Raw genomic sequence first — 13,954 nt, 5'->3', positions numbered from 1 at the left:
ATGCTAACTGCAATTCCAAGAAAGCACTACAGTCGTTGTATCAAAACACTTTTAGAATGATTTTACCTGTATATTTATGCAGGGAGAGACTATTTTGGACAAGTTGTGATTTTGTGAACATAATTCATGAATTTTATTTTTCATAGCTGCAGTCCTAATGGAACTGGGACACACTGTGTATTTCCGTCTGTTCTTTTTTTCGTTTTGTAAATATGTATGTGCTGTGAATAAATGTATGTAATGTAAAGGTAGGCTTGTGACACGAGTAAATAAAATAGTATCACTATTATTTCCGTTCAACTCTTCTGACGCAGCCAGTGGTCATGGTGTGGTCAGTGGTTACCACATACCATGCTGGCAAAATTCTTCTACAGAGAACTCACACAGTTAGAGGAGCAAAGGGAAAGTGTATAAGTGGAACAGAAAGGATCAAAAATCATTCTAGCCACGATACGGGCCGAAAATGGGGGAATCCTCTGACGTAAGCGATGTTGACAAAGGTTAGGTCGTTACGCCCAGCGCTTGGGAACGAGAATCTGGGAAATGGCACTAGCTGGTCGGCTGCTTGCATGCTCCTGTCATGAGCATACATGGAGAGTGGTTTAAGGACGCTGAACCACAAGAGGCGGAAAAGTGTTGGACATCTACACGTCATCAAAGAATATGGAGGTCGGAGGTTTGTCCGCTCTCCGAAGTAGGATACGCAGCAAGTTGTGGCAGACCTGACAATTCTGGTGCAGGCACAAAGTGTTTCGGCGCTCGCCGTCCAGCGCATACTGTTCCATAAGGAGTTAGACAGCAAACATTCCCTACGTGTGTTACCATGTTGGCACAACGACATCGTAAATTATGATTGCAGCGGACATCGGACCATCTATGGAAACCAGTGGCCACGTCATATGAATCACGTTTCTTCTTACACCTGGTCGATGTTTACGTCCAGATACACCGTCATCCAGGCGAATGGCTGTTCGAAATATGTACTCCGTCAATGACGTAGGTCGCTGGGCCAGTGTTCTGCTCTGGGGAACATTCAGTTGGGCTTCCGTGGCACCTCTGTTAGTAACTGAAGGCACCATTACAGCTGTGAACTACGTTAACGTTATCGCGTACCATCTGCAGCTCTTCATGCTTGTTTTATTCCCGACGGCCGGTGTGGCCGAGCGGTTCTAGGCGCTTCAGTCTGGAGCCGCGCTGCTGCTAAGGTCGCAGGTTGGGATACTGCCTCGGGCATGGATGTGTGTGATGTCCTTAGGTTAGTTAGGTTTACGTAGTTCTCAGTTCTATGGGACTGATGACCTAAGATGTTAAGTCCCATAGTGCTCAGAGCCATTCGAACTAAATTGATGCCTCAGAACAGGTCCTACCAACCGGTCCGTTCTTCTAGTCAAGTTGTGCCACAAACTCCTCTTCTCCCCAATTCTAATCAATACCTCCTCATTAGTTATGTGATCTACCCATATAATCTTCAGCATTCTTCTGTAGCACCACATTTCGAAAGCTTCTATTCTCTTCTTGTCCGAACTATTTATCGTCCATGTTTCACTTCCATACATGCCTACACTCCATACAAATACTCTCAGAAACGACTTCCTGACACTTAAATCTATACTCGATGTTAACAAATTTCTCTTCTTCAGAAACGCTTTCCTTGCCATTGCCAGTCTACATTTTATATCCTCTCTACTTCGACCATCATCAGTTATTTTGCTCCCCAAATGACAAACCTCCTTCACTACTTTAAGTGTCTCACTACTTAAGTGTCTTACTACTTTAAATTTCTCATTCCCTAATCTAATTCCCTCAGCATCACCCGACTTAATTCTACTGTATTCCATTATCCTCGTTTTGCTTTTGTTGATTTTCATCTTATATCCTCCTTTCAAGACACTCTCCATTCCGTTCAACTGCTCTTCCCAGTCCTTTGCTATCTCTGACAGAATTACAATGTCATCGGCGAACTTCAAAGTTTTTATTTCTTCTCCATGAATTTTAATACATACTCCGAATTTTTCTTTTGTTTTCTTTATTGCTTGCGCAATATACAGATTGAATAACATCGGGGAGAGGCTACAACCCTGTCTCACTCCCTTCCCAACCACAGCTTCCCTTTCATGTCCCTGGACTCTTATAACTTTCCCCTGGTTTCTGTACAAATTATAAATAGCCTTTCGCTCCCTGTATTTTACCCCTGCCACCTTCAGAATTTGAAAGAGAGTGTTCCAATCAACACATTGATGTACTGGCCGCCAAATTCGCGCGGTCTGAATTCGATGGAACAGATCTGAGATACCGTCAGGCGCTGGATCCGCTAACACAAACCACCGACCCGAGACTTAAGGAAACTGCATCACTTGTGCGTAGAAATCTGCTGTTTCATACGTCCGAGAATAGCCGGCCGGAGTGGCCGAGCGGTTAAAGGCGCTACAGTCTGGAACCGCACGACCGCTACGCTCGCAGGTTCGAATCCTGCCTCGGGCATGGATGTGTGTGATATCCTTAGGTTAGTTAGGTTTAAGTAGTTCTAAGTTCTAGGGGACTTATGACCACAGCAGTTGAGTCCCATAGTGCTCAGAGCCATTTGAACCATTTTTTCGTCCGGGAATCCACAAATCTATGAGCTTCCATACGAGATCTAATTTCTCTCATATTATCTTCGTGGCACTCACGCAAAATATACGTTGCCGGCTCAAATACCGGTTCCCTAAACTTCCCCATCAGCGCCTCGCGAAAAAAACGTCGTCTTCTCTCCATTACACTTTTGGTGTACTAAATACGAGAACGTGCCGAAAGTAATGTCTCCGAATTCCTTATGTGAAAACTCTTACAGCTTTTTAAATCAAACAAACGTTTACCATCTTTGATTCCATAAGGAACCAATGTGAACAGTGACAGTAGATTAGTTAAGGAAGGATAGGAACACGGCAATCAATTGCAATACCATTGTCTTTTTATTATTCTTCAATATCCAGATTTCAGCTATAAATTGCCGTCTTCAGCGCTCTTGAGTGAGCTGCTGCTCAACAATCTCAGCAGTTAATGTCACGATATCACATTACTGATGCAGAGGCAGAAGGAAACTCACCTTTCCTTACACCGCACTATCACTATCAGAGGAAAGTCCTCGAAGATTTTCTACATCTACATCTACATCCATACTCTGCAAGCCACCTGACGGTGTATGGCGGAGGGTACTTTGAGTACCTCTATCGATTCTCCCTTCTATTCCAGTGACGTGTTGTTCGTGGAAAGAAAGATTGTCGGTATGCCTCTGTGTGGGATCTAATTTCTCTGATTTTTTCCTCATGTTCTCTTCACGAGATATACGTAGGAGGGAGCAATATACTGCTTGACTCGTCTGTGAAAGTATGTTCTCGAAACTTCAATAAAAGCCCGTACCGAGCTACTAAGCGTCTCTCCTGCGGAGTCTTCCACTGGAGTTTATCTATCATCTCCGTAACGCTTTCGCTATTACTAAATGATGCTGTAACGAAGCGCGCTGCTCTCCGTTGGATCTTCTCTATCTCTTCTATCAACCCTATCTGGTACGCATCCCACAACGGTAAGCAATAATCACGCAATGGGCGAACAAGTGTACTGTAACCTACTTCCTTTGTTTTCGGATTGCTTTTCCCTAGGATTCTTCCAATGAATCTCAGTCTGGCATCTGCTTTACAGACGATCAACTTTATATGATCATTCCATTTTAAATCACTCCTAACGCCTACTCCCAGATAATTTATGGAATTAACTGCTTCCAGTTGCTGACCTGCTATATTGTAGCTAAATGATAAAGGATCTTTCTTTCTACACTCCTGGAAATTGAAATAAGAACACCGTGAATTCATTGTCCCAGGAAGGGGAAACTTTATTGACACATTCCTGGGGTCAGATACATCACATGATCACACTGACAGACCCACAGGCACATAGACACAGGCAACAGAGCATGCACAATGTCGGCACTAGTACAGTGTATATCCACCTTTCGCAGCAATGCAGGCTGCTATTCTCCCATGGAGACGATCGTAGAGATGCTGGATGTAGTCCTGTGGAACGGATTGCCATGCCATTTCCACCTGGCGCCTCAGTTGGACCAGCGTTCGTGCTGGACGTGCAGACCACGTGAGACGTCGCTTCATCCAGTCCCAAACATGCTCAATGGAGGACAGATCCGGAGATCTTGCTGGCCAGGGTAGTTGACCTACACCTTCTAGAGCACGTTGGGTGGCACGGGATACATGCGGACGTGCATTGTCCTGTTGGAACAGCAAGTTCCCTTGCCGGTCTAGGAATGGTAGAACGATGGGTTCGATGACGGTTTGGATGTACCGTGCACTATTCAGTGTCCCCTCGACGATCACCAGTGGTGTACGGCCAGTGTAGGAGATCGCTCCCCACACCATGATGCCGGGTGTTGGCCCTGTGTGCCTCGGTCGTATGCAGTCCTGATTGTGGCGTTCACCTGCACGGCGCCAAACACGCATACGACCATCATTGGCACCAAGGCAGAAGCGACTCTCATCGCTGAAGACGACACGTCTCCATTCGTCCCTCCATTCACGCCTGTCGCGACACCACTGGAGGCGGGCTGCACGATGTTGGGGCGTGAGCGGAAGACGGCCTAACGGTGTGCGGGACCGTAGCCCAGCTTCATGGAGACGGTTGCGAATGGTCCTCGCCGATACCCCAGGAGCAACAGTGTCCCTAATTTGCTGGGAAGTGGCGGTGCGGTCCCCTACGGCACTGCGTAGGATCCCACGGTCTTGGCGTGCATCCGTGCGTCGCTGCGGTCCGGTCCCAGGTCGACGGGCACGTGCACCTTCCGCCGACCATTGGCGACAACATCGATGTACTGTGGAGACCTCACGCCCCACGTGTTGAGCAATTCGGCGGTACGTCCACCCGGCCTCCCGCATGCCCATTATACGCCCTCGCTCAAAGTCCGTCAACTGCACATACGATTCACGTCCACGCTGTCGCGGCATGCTACCACCAGTGTTAAAGACTGCGATGGAGCTCCGTATGCCACGGCAAACTGGCTGACACTGACGGCGGCGGTGCACAAATGCTGCGCAGCTAGCGCCATTCGACGGCCAACACCGCGGTTCCTGGTGTGTCCGCTGTGCCGTGCGTGTGATCATTGCTTGTACAGCCCTCTCGCAGTGTCCGGAGCAAGTATGGTGGGTCTGACACACCGGTGTCAATGTGTTCTTTTTCCATTTCCAGGAGTGTATGTATTCGCAGCACATTACACTTGTCTACATTGAGATTCAATTGCCATTCCCTGCACTATGCGTCAATTCGTTGCAAATCCTCCTGCATTTCAGTACAAGTTTCCATTGTTACAACCTCTCGATATACCACAGCATCATCCGAAAAAAGCCTCAGTGAACTTCCGATGTTATCCAGAAGGTCATTTATGTATATTGCGAATAGCAACGGTCCTACGACACTCCCCTGCGGCACACCTGAAATCACTCTTACTTCGGAAGACTTCTCCCCATTGAGAATGACATGCTGCGTTCTGTTATCTAGGAACTCTTCAATCCAATCACACAGTTGGTCTGATAGTCCATATGCTCTTACTTTGTTCATTAAACGACTGTGGGGAACTGTATCGAATACCTTTCGGAAGTCAAGAAACACGGCATCTACCTGGGAACCCGTGTCTATGGCCCTCTGAGTCTCGTGGACGAATAGCGCGAGCTGGGTTTCACACGATCGTCTTTTTTCGAAACCCATGCTGATTCCTACAGAGTAGATGTCTAGTCTTCTTTAAGTTTTGGGAACAGAAGAGAATCGGCTGTGGCGAAGTCAGGACTGTACGGAGGATGATCGATAACGGGCTGTTGCAGGTGTCATAGCGCTCGCGTGTGGTCTGGCTTTGTCCTGCTGAAGGAGACGGTGCTCCATGTGTGGACGAGCTCTTCGACTTCGTACTTTTAATTTTCTGAGCTGTTCATCATGCATCAACATAATTAAGCTACATACCGCCACGTTACATCCGGAGCCTCCTAGAGTCAAATGATTGCAAATTGCGTCATCGAAGCGAGAAAGTCGACCGAGTAATATACATGATGTGTAATAGCTCAATCGTTATTGAGAACAGAAAAAAAATCGGACGCATTACTTTACAGCACGCCCTCGTATTCCAACTGTCAAGTCAAATACGGGCTCTTTGCAGTGTTGTGATTGTGGCGGGGCCCTACCTGTCTACATTACATTAATACTTGTTCCATAGATTATGAATACGACATTTTGTTATGATGTGGAACGTGTCAGTTTCACGTAAATTCTCTTACTCGATATAATTTTTGCTTCATGTCTAAAAATTCATCTACTGAGTAGAAGGAGTAGTCATTCAGAAATTCTTTTGTTTTAAATGCTGGTTAGCTATCTGTCAGACTTTTATTGCTACTCGGTAAATGACCAAAAATTTTTGTGGCAGCATAATTCACTCCTTGCTGTGCCAAAGTCAGATTTAACCCAGAATAGTGAAGATCATTACTACTTTTAATGTTGTAAGTATGCAGTTTGCTATTACTTTTGAATTGGAATGGGTTATTAATAACAAATTTCATAAGTGAATATATGTATTGCAAAGGTACTGTGAATATCCCGAATTTCCGAAATAAATGTCTGCAAGGTGATCTTGTGTTTCCTGTAATTGAGTTTCTCATCAGTGCACACACCCAGAAATTTGGAATATCTTGCCTTAACAACAGAGACTTCTGTTCAAACTCTACATTTATCAACGGTGTTATGCCATTTACTCTGCAGAACTGCATATAGTATGTGTATAAACTGTTTTTCGTAAGAGATCATTTGCAAAGAACCACTTTATAATTTTCTGAAAGGTATTATTTACCATTTCCTCAGCTAATTCTTGTTTGCTGGGTGTAATTAGCATACTTATCAGCTTTCCATCTTCATGGATACAGAATGGCAAGTCATTAGTATATATTAAGAGCAGTAAGGTACCCAAGACTGAACCCTGTGCGACACCATTCTTGATAGCTCCCCATTTAGAGGACTCGACTGATTTTTGCAGACTATGTTTACTGTTAATTTCAGCCTTCTGCATTCTTTCAGTTAAATACGAGTTAAACCATTTGTGCACTCTCCCACTCATACCATAATACTTAAGCTTATCTCAAAGAATTTCATGATTCACATAGCCAAAAGTCTTTGACAGAGCACAAAAAAATCCCATTAGGTGATGTTCGGTAATTCACATTATACATATTATACAGCATTATCTGTCGCGAAGCCTTTCTGAAAACCAAACTGGCATTTTGCTAGTAGTTCACTTTTACAAATAAGTGAAGCTAGTTTTGAATGCATTACTTTTTCAAGCATTTTGGATAAAGCTGTCAGAGCTGAGAATCGGTGGCTGTTCTTAGCATCAGACCTAGCCCCATTTTTAAGCAATAGTTTAACAATAACATATATCCGGAAAAATGATATGTTTCAGTGAGCTGCAACACACGTGGCCAAGAGTCCTACTTATCTGTAGTCTGTTGCAAATTCCATTAACTCCATGCGAGCTTTCACTTTTAAGTGAATTTATTATTTTCCTACTTCAGTGGGAGAGGTGGATTGAACTTCAATCTTATCAAATTGCATAGGTATTGACTCTTCCATATACAGCCTCGCATTTTCTAATGAACAGCTGGATCCTATATTCTCTACAACACTGAAAAAATGATAATTAAAAATATTTTCTACTTTTGACATTTTGTTAACAAATTTTTCATTGTGTTTGGTAGGAATACAGTCTCCCCGAGCTCTAGGTTGGCCTGTTTTCCTATTCACAATATTCGAAATTGTTTTAATTTTATTATCAGAGGTGCTAATCCCAGACATAATGCACACACCTCCGGACGTTTTAATAGCTTTTCTTAATACAATGCAGTAGTTTTTATACACATCGCAGTGCCTAACTTTGTAAGATGCCAGGATTTGGGCACGTACACGTTAGCCTGTCATCATTAGTATTAATAACGAAGGGACTGGCAAGGGCATCAGGTCATGACTTCATTGTCTTATGATGAATGTGAGACACTCTCGGGTACTATTCCCTGCATAATTAAGTTACTAACTTAAAGCTTTGGTGAAAAGTGTCGAAGCTGAGAACTGCAGAAAATAAAATCTACAGCTGGTTGTAGCTAGCCGGGTCGCGTGGCCGGCAGGTAGCGGTCACCGAAAACGCGGGATAATAGAAACGCGGGATAATACGGCGCCTTTAGGGTACGCCCGGCCTCAGGAGCCACCTGTGCTGGGCATCACGTGGCGAAGACAGCAATTTCGTTTGCCTAGGGGCGATGTGACCGACACGATCATTGGGTAGAATCTCATAAATGGCGCTGGAGGGGTTTCGGCGATGTTAGAGAGTTCGACATTGTCCGAAGCTGAGCATTCTCCCGCCGCGTTTTCGTACGTGTGGAAGACGGGAGAAATGTGGAGAGAGTGGACTTCGCCTTCAGCCATCAAGCGGTACAGACTTGGAGACGGCGTCTTGGTCATCGTCTTCGAAGGGAGCGGACTTCGACTTGGACGTCGGGGAGTTAGGACGCATCCCGCGAGATCTAAGACGCGAGTTGTTCTTCTGTGCAGAGAGGGATTTTTCTCGTATTTGAGTTACGGGTTTTGTCAAAAGAAAGTTGGCATCTGATTTCTAACTTGCAGGATTTGTGCGGTCCTGTGCGGCGGAAGTTTGAGAAGCAACTTTCAATTGAGATTACCTCAGACTAGGAGTGCTGTGATTCGGTGACGGCAGAGCCATCCGAATTGTCGGTATCTTCAACATAGGCCCAGTTTGAGTGATTACCTTCGCTATAGGTGTAGGATTGCGCATTTTTTTAGGTCTACACGACGAGGTTCACCGCGGGAGATAAACGGTCTGCATTGCAGCATCGCACCAACGTGCGTTCCATGCAGAGTTCTGCTCTTAGAGCTCTTTGTGTACTCAGAAGCGAGATTTTCACCAATGCTTAACCACTTCCATCAACTTATCTAGTATTCTTGATCTTGTAGTTATCCTTGGGAGGAGCCGGCCGGTGTGGCCGTGCGGTCTAGGCGTTTCAGTCTGGAACCGCGTGACCACTACGGTCGCAGGTTCGAATCGTGCCTCGGGCATGGATGTGTGTGATGTCCTTAGATTAGTTAGGTTTAACTAGTTCTAAGTTCTAGGGGACTAATGACCACACATGTTAAGTCCCATAGTGCTCAGAGCCATATCCTTGGGAGGTGACGAGTATTCATCAACGTAGCTGCCAGTAATTGGGGCGCGTAATTGCTGTATAGTCAATGTGCCATTTTCATTGGTCAAAAATTCACATTTTTTGGAATTTTTGTTCAATTATGGGAAATATCAAAATTAAATGTCAGTATTACAATCGAATTATCGACTTCATTGTAGCTAGCATTTAACCTGTCCCAGTAAGCACAGCTTGCCCAGGCGGGAGGGAAAAAAAGTTTACGACCTCTGTGTCAGCGATGGACAAATAAGGTTACAACTTACATGAATCATTGTAACATTGCATCTCTTGATCCATGCTTACAAGTATGGTCGAGCACAGTGTTCCCTTCACCACGCGGAACGTGCCATGGGATTCACTTGTCACAGGAACCGCAGGGTGGGTTGTGTGTCCCGTCAGACGTTGTCGTTTGAATTGTCAAATACCCGGTTATAGAGTGATCACACGTTCCTGTAACTGAGGCGACCCAAAACGTTCGCAAGTCGCCTCTAGATTAGACTATCCTTTGGCTAATGGGTACGTTCTCCAACCGTAGTGTGCAAGACTACTTAGTAACGCAAGAACATTACTACGCAACACTACGCTACGTTATGGTGGAATACATCCTGCTTCTAATGAGGGACACTCTGTAGCACATCAGATACCGTAAAAGACGTTAAGCATTAATAACATTTAATCGATGATAAGTAGAGGTAAGTAGTCAACTAATTTAATTTTTAATATCTAAATGAGTGGTAGTCAACCCGGTCCCTGCCTCCAACTAGCGGACGTTCCAACTTCCATTGTAGACGGTAGGGGGATTTAAAACAGTTTCATAAAAATTTGGTATATAGTATTTCGTATGTAATTATCATTATTAATATTTTAACTTGCTATAATTCTACTTTCTAAATTTTACACAGTAAATTTACTTCATTAGCTTATAAATCACCATTACTGTCGGACTGCTGGACGGTTAGAAAATTTCACTGCTAACAGAGATACAAAAATGGGCAGTTGATGAAGAGTTGTGTACCTCCGATCTAAATGGTTTAGATTCGTTAAAGCTTTTTCAGTCGAATTTTATAGGTTTTATTCCGCTTAACTGAGCAAAGAGAGCTACCAATAAGCTCCACATGTACACTAGATTTCAGTTTGATAGAATTAGTAGTTAACTGTTTAATTAAACCCACAAGGTGTTGGCTAACGAGAAGCAGCCATTACGCAGTTCGAACGCGCCGACTTCATTAAAATCAGTCCTCCACCACGCATAGTTGCCGTTCCAACAGGCTTCTCCAGCTCCAACGGGGAGCTACAGGCGGCTAGCGCCATCGTCCTTATAGTGTTACTAATAAGCAGATTTAAGCAATCTCTTGTTTTTCGGTTCAAATGGTTCAAATGGCTCTGAGCACTATGGGACTTAACATGTGTGGTCATTAGTCCCCTAGAACTTAGAACTAGTTAAACCTAACTAACCTAAGGACATCACAAACATCCATGCCCGAGGCAGGATTCGAACCTGCGACCGTAGCGGTCTTGCGGTTCCAGACTGCAGCGCCTTTAACCGCACGGCCACTTCGGCCGGCTCTTGTTTTTCGGAAACCGACCTAATAACACTGCGAGCGCACCACTCTCACACTGTGCTTGCGCTTCGTTCGGGTCACATCTTGACGGATACGAGTCGTAGGACAAAGAATATGGACCGTTAGTACAACAGCTGGTAGCCTAGGGTGTCCATCTTTGTCTGTTTTCCGGTACCGAATGATGCACATGTTTAGAAACTGTTGACGAGCCAAGTAAGTCAAGCAGTGCTCTGCACATTAATTCATGCTCTACGGAATATTAATTTCACCAACAGCGTCGCGATGTTATAAGCAATTCATCGTCACTGCAGCTGCATCAACGCCCTCGAGATCTCATAGCCAAGCCAGGTAAGGAACTTTATGTCAGGAGTTCCGAATATTCATCCTTTATACATCTCCCTTGCTCTTTCCAACCATTTATGAATACTTCGACCTTCGGTATTAGCCTCATAGTGTGTTGAAGTGTGTTATTTTCGTCAGTGGTAAGCTAGGGTCTGAAGCAATGACCATTGTCTTCACAACCTTGCTTATGATAGAGCCAGATTATATTTTAAACTATTGATTAAAATTTCTGTTGAAGACTTGCATGAATGGTTATGATGCAGTACCTGTTCTGTACAGTGAACAATACTGTATTTTTTCAGTCATTTCCTTTCTGTATAAATCTCTCCGCAAATCTCCTCTTTCTGCATAAATCTCGTCGTTTGAGAAACACAACCATATTGTTTTCCACACGTCTGGTTTATTTGTTACGTTGGTGTGTTGAACACACTGATCTGGTGTTCTCTTATTTTCTGTTGTGTAATTATTGCAGCCACGGTCATATTCTGGAACAAAAGTCCCATGCATTTAAGCAAGTGATGGATTGCCAGTTGCCAGTAACTAGATTTAGCAAATAACCATAGCCGCCAGCCAGTCTAGGGCACTGGTAATAATACGGTCATTCATTTAGGCAATACCAGTTCGACAACTCTACGTTGGGATGGGATGTTCGCATTTTGGGAAACACAACTTTGACAATTCTTTCTGTAAACTTTTGTTTCACGTCCCAGCCTCTGTCCAAACTATTGAGAAGTATTAAGTTTGCTCCTGACGCTCTCTGTGTCGGACAGCCACTAAACAACTAGCATTTAAAAAATCGCAACACGTTATTGCTCGCCCTCGTGTACACTTCAATTTTACTAGCATTTCCGCGGATTCTTGTATCGATCATCTGAACCAATTTTCATTTTAAAGTTATTTATATTGAATGAATATTTATTTTACCTTTCTACGGCACGAAGAAACCGCTTTATTTTTTGTTGTAAATCAAACGATTACATTAATTGTGGTTTTGAAAAATAATTGTTCATCTAATAAACCGGAGAACGATTCACAAAAGGAAAATACGTGGGGCATTCAATAAGTAATGAAACAAATTTTTTTCTCAGCCAATTTTATTTGAAAAAATGTGGAGATTGTTGAGGTTGTGGGACATCGTGGAATAGTCCCACTTCAGCCCCTGTAATTTCATGATGTTCCAATGGGTGGTGGCGCTCTAAGTAGCCTTCAAAATTGTATCGGCATCGGAGGTGCACTGGAAGGAGAGATCTGTCACTGAGTTTCGTTTGGAGGAAAACCAGAGCATCACAAATATTTCTAGGCGTTTGCAGAATGCTAACGGGGACCTGCCAGTGAACAAATGAGTCACTGAGTGAGGTGTCTGTCACAATTACGTAGTGCACCCAGTCACCCCCCTCCCCTCATTCCATCCCCACACTTATCACTCGCCCCATCCATGGCTCCATCCCCCATAGCCTCCTCCTCTGATCCCTTCCCTCACCCTGTTGCCACTGTCCTTGGGGGACCCACCAGGGCGGTGGCCCAGAGGGCCAACACCCGCACCGGCGCCCACAAAGCCCCTGCTGTGGCTCCTTTCTTATCACCTCCCCTAGCCCCACCCTTCACTCCAACATCCTCTCCAGAAACCCCATTAGATGTTTTGGCCCCAGTGCCTCCCTCACCCTGCTCCTTCCCCGTCCCCCTCCCACCAACCCCAACCCCTGTGTCGTCCGCCGACCCACACCGCCATGATCACTTGGCTTTTTCTGACGATCGTGGAGGAGGAGGTGTTGGCGGATCTACCTAGAAATACAGGCGGTACGCCGGATTTTCAACCCAGCCAACTCCACCCGTCTTATTCGGGTGTTCTCCTTACATGCCCCTTCCATCGACCTGCTCCTGAAGGAGCATGCCCTCCTATTCCATCGACGGTACAAAATCGATCTCTCCTGTTACCTTCCTCAGTCCCTCCGCTGCCAGAGGTGCCTGCATTATAATGCACACCCAACATTTGAGTGCCACGAGGTCCCCGTTTGTCCACACTGCAAATAGATGCACTTCCTCCGGCAGTGTCCGAGCCTCCAGTCCCCTCGTTCCTGCAACACCTGCAACTTCCAGCACCCTACATACTCCCAGAAGTGCAAGGCCCGACCCTCCGCCACCACTCCTGAACTCACCATCCCTGTCCACCCTCTGGATGCCCCCACTCCTCCTGGCAACTCCATTCGTTCCACCCCCCCCCCCCCCCCACTGCTGAGGACATCATCAGGTTTGTCACCATCGTCCTCCAGAACGTCCACCCATTCCAGCGCCCCCACACCCTCCAGCAAATATCCCTTGCTGCCCAGTCTGTCTTCCACCTTAACACCTATGCCACCTATTCCCATAACCAAGCCCACTTCACCTTCTCCCGTCTTGACACACTTGTTTAAATTCCTGTAATGGCATGACAGCACCATATCTTGCGCAATAACATCCACTCCCTTCCCACAAACAAGAACCTCCTCCTCCACACCCTCACAACCTTTCTTCAGCCCCAGCATACCGTACACACATAGTCCTACCTTCTCCACCACTCCAATAATCCCCTCCCGATAGCGCTTAGTGGAGTAGCCATCGGCCACCACTGCCAGATCCCTGTTCGGCTCCAACCCCTCCTTCCTGACCCCCGGCCTTACCGTTACCTGTGCCACCATATATGTCCGCCCTAACGCCCCTATTACTTTTGACTTCCTTTCCCACATCAACCGCACCTTCTCCTCCTATGTGATTGCCACCGACCTCACATCCATAGTCGTTCCTCCGCCA

The sequence above is a fragment of the Schistocerca americana genome, chromosome 8 (assembly GCF_021461395.2).
Source record: "Schistocerca americana isolate TAMUIC-IGC-003095 chromosome 8, iqSchAmer2.1, whole genome shotgun sequence".
In the NCBI taxonomy this organism is placed as follows: Eukaryota; Metazoa; Arthropoda; class Insecta; order Orthoptera; family Acrididae; genus Schistocerca; species Schistocerca americana.
Note: the sequence above shows the minus strand (reverse complement) of the source record.